Source organism: Terrapene carolina, unplaced genomic scaffold (assembly GCF_002925995.2).
Source record: "Terrapene carolina triunguis isolate 2854851 unplaced genomic scaffold, T_m_triunguis-2.0 Scaffold102, whole genome shotgun sequence".
Lineage (NCBI taxonomy): Eukaryota > Metazoa > Chordata > Testudines > Emydidae > Terrapene > Terrapene triunguis.
In genome coordinates, this window is record NW_020664453.1 from 1400668 (window position 1) to 1404970 (window position 4303).

Genomic DNA, 4303 nt, shown 5'->3' on the forward strand with positions numbered 1-4303 from the left:
ATAGCTTATACCTGTTCCCCAAACGAAATAAGATAGACCAGCAAAAGTCCTTTTATGCTAGTATAATTGTGTGTAAACTAGAGTTCTTAATTGTATAGAAAGGTCAACAACAAAAAAATCACACTACTAACAAGATTGCTATGCTGGCAAAAGTTTCTAGTGTAGACCTGGCTTTATTCTGACATTACCACGGTTCCACGCCAGTACTAGTTTCATTAATTTTACCATAAGGGTAAAGTTCATCTGTGGAGGAAACAGCTTTCTGGGTGGGGGAGGGGGGACGGGGAGGGCCGTATGGGTGTGTCTATATTGCAAAAAAGTAACCGGCGGCAGCAAGTCTCAGAGCCTGAGTCTTCAGACTTGGGCTCACAGGCCTTGCGCTATGGAGCTAAAAATAGCCATTGAGACTGTGCCGCTTGGACAGGCTCAAACTGGGGGAAGGAAGGATGGGTTTCCCGAGCGGGAACATCTCCACGCACCATAGCGTGAAGCCAAGTCTGTAGACTCAGGCTCTGAGACTCGCTGCTGCTGGGTTGTTGTTTTTTTTGCCGTGTAGACATACCCTATGACGCTGTTGAACAAACTCCCCCAGGAACTCCCCAAGGCCCATCCCAAACCTCATCACCTTCCATGCCAAGCACAAGGTGCAGTTTTTCAAGCTGCCTTTTCCAATATAAACACACAGCAGCTTGCACATTTTTTTTAATCCCAAAACAAAACCCTACCAAACCAAAACTCTCCACTGCACACACAAATCTCCTTGGAGAGGATGCAAGAGAGAATGACCCACCTATGATAGATGTTAGACACATAGCTTAATGCACTACTGGAAGGCACTCTGATACTTTGGTGATGGGAGTGGTACAAGAACCTATATAGAATATGCATTCCAGTTTTCTTATCTTAATTTTCCCCATATAGTGTATTGATGCAGCCTCTACTGAGGTTTTTCTCTTTATACAGTGCTATTGGGGTAGATCATAGAATAAAAGGTCAAATCCTGAAGTCTTTACTAAGGCAAAACTCCCATCAATTTCAGAAATTCAATATTAAGGTCTTCAGGACTTGGCTTGTTGAAATTAGAGATGAAAAAGACCTAGTAGGTTGTCTTCATCATCCTTTACTTAGATTATAAGGTCTTTGGAGCAGGGGGCCATCTCTTTTGCTATGTGATTGTACAGCACCTACCCAGGAGCGGCGCCGGGGTTTTTGGTGCCCTAGGCAGGGGTCCTTCTGTGCTCCTGGTCGTCGTCGGCAATTCTGCGGCGGGGGGTGGGGGTCCTTCCGCGCTCCCGGTCTTTGGGGCACTTCGGCGGTGGGTCCCGGAGCGAGTGAAGGACCCGCCGCAGAATTGCCGCTGAAGACCCGGAATGCAGAAGGACTCCCCGCCGCCGAATTGCCGCCCCCCAAAATCCTGGTGCCCTAGGCGACCGCCTAGGTCGCCTAAATGGAAGCGCTGGCCCTGCACCTACCACAACAGACTCCCATTGCACTACTGGGGCTCCCACACAGTACCACAACATTAATAATAATAAAATGAAAATAACAGAGGATTGTTCCCCGCAATATACTGCTTTGTCAGTCTAGTTTTAAATATGTTTCTGACATGCTGTATTCATTTTTCATGACTGACTTATTTATCTGTTGCATTTTTTTTAAACTAACCATCTACCTACCAAGTTGTTTGAATCTAAGTTTTTGAAACCACGGAAAGATTTGATAAGGAATCCTATTCAATATCAAGGAATTCTTGGCTCAGTAGGATCTTGAAAGGTACTGCTATATTGATTTGGTAATATCTGTTTTACCAGCAGCATATAAATCATAAGACAGCGTATGCAGTGGATGTACCTATTGGGCATAATCAGAAAAGAGAGACTCTGTTCGCTCAGACTCTTCTCCTTGCTGGCTGACATGAACGAACTAATAGGGTGAGTACTTTTTTTTGTAAACAAGGGGTGATGGAGTATGTGTATGAGAAAATGAATCACCTTATTCCAAATTCAAGGGAAGCTGTGTTGCTCCTGATTCACAGCCTAGAGCATGCAAGTGATTCATGTACTGTCACACACCAGAGACAAATGCAGTCTGGCTCCAGCAAAACAGATGAGCTGAATAGTTCTTGAAACTGCAGTATCACTGAGTAGGGTCATCTATAAAGGAACAAACCTGGAATCTGGCATCAGTAGGTTCCTTTAAGTTGCACCTGCAATACAGTGAGTGATGGCACTGCAGACAGAATAGCCAATTATTGACAGAACTGTCATTAGAAAGAATGTAGGCACAGAATCCATTACATTGCAGTAGTGCCGTGCCAGGAATGGTGCAAACATATAATCAGTGGCAGTCCTTGCCCCAAAGAGCTTACAATCTAAAAGAGAAAGCTTCATGGGATAGTGAGAAGAATGTGTGCGCCTGCTGAGTTTGGCTGCCTTTTGCAGCTAAGGGTCTGGGTTGAACTGATAAGAAAGGATAGGCCATAAAGCAAACACACAACACAAAGGTAGAACTCATTTAGAGCACTGAGGGCCAAATTCAAAGGGGAATATCACTAGTCTAGAGAATAAGTCTAGCTGGCACAACTTACACCTTCTTCCAACACCCTAAAGGTGGCAATTTCAAAGCTGCCTGAGGAACGTGGATACGCAGTTCCCTTTAGAAAAAATTGGCCATACAACTCTTCTGGAGGTATTGAAAAGTCTACTTTTTTCTTTCTCGCTCTCTTCTTTTCTCTAACTATTCATTTATTCAGGAGGTTTTATCAGGTTTACAAATCCTTGCCATGTAAATATCAGAAACACAACACAACTATAGTCATTACAACACTGTTTGTTTAGAGAAACATTATACAGTAATATAATCATCAAATCTCTGTATTTAACAGGATGTTACCACGGAACAGAGTGAACACATTCCACGGCATAGAAAATTCTACCCTTAATGGTTAAGGCTTTGCTTACCCACAAGTTTGCAGAAACTTAATTAGGCCTTGTCTAATAAGAAAGTTGCACAGGTTCTGAAATGGATTGAATTAAATGGTTGCAATCCTGGCATAGACACTCATTTTGGCTTATTTGAGTTTAGTTTAAACTAATTCCTAATTGACTTAGGCTATGTCTACAGAACACCACCCTCCTGACCGACATAAGCTATGCTGACAGAAGCCATTTTCTGTGGGCACAGTTGCATCTATTATGCTGAGGGTTTGGTTGGCATAGCTCTGTCATTGGGGGGGAGGAGGGGTTCACACCTCTGACTGTCAAAGCTATGCGGGTATATGTTTAAAGTGTCAACCAGGTCTTGAACTGTGCAAAAGGCTATGTGGACATTTATTTTGGTTTATCTAAATCTGTTTAACATCACACCTTAAATTAAATTGGTATAACTCTCTGAAGTAGACAGAGCTTAAAACTGATTTAGTTAAACCATTTTAGTATAACCAGTGCAAATCTCTGTGTAGGCATTCTGATTTTTGGTTTAAGAGTGGCTTCTTTTGCTTTATCTTAAACCAGTTTCTAATCATCATCACCACCATCATTCTTCCCTTGTCATCAAATGCATCAGGCAGGGCTGCCCAGAGGATTCAGGGGGCCTGGAGCAAAGCAATTTTGGGGGCCCCTTCCAAAAAAAAAGTTGCAATACTATAGAATATTACATTCTCGTGGGGGCCCCTGTGGGGCCCGGGGGAAATTGCCCCACTTGCCCCCCCCCTCCCCCGGGCAGCCCTGATATCAGGCAGAAGTTGTTTCAAGTCCTTTATATTCAGATGTAATTATGCTGCTTCAGCCTTTATTGTGTTATGGAGTATGCACTATTGTGCTATGGAGGTTGGCCTCTCCAATATCTTGCCCTGGGGTCACTAAATAAATTCTTGTTCAGGCAGCCTGTTATTCTTAAAAGATGTCCCAGTTATGCCCATCACTTCTGCTGTACTTTTTTGTAAGTAGTTGTGCCCATTCTCAGACCTCTTCATTATTTATTCTATCAGGCCATTTTACTTTGAATATTCTACACAGCCACCTGCATTGAAAGCTGTTCAATTTGGGATGGGTGGACATATTAATTTTCCAGAGGAGGATGCTCAGGTTGTTGCTTCTAAAGATCTTTTGCTTATCCCATTGGACATCCATACTATATTGTTTACTTGCTTTACCTATTCTGGCCTTTACATCCAACAATGATGCTACCCAGAAAAGGAAACTTCTTCACAGTTTTCAAGGCTTCACTTTCCAAGCAGATAAAATCATTGGTAGGTAAATTAATTTTCATAACTTCCTTCTTTGATTTATTGATGATAAGACCT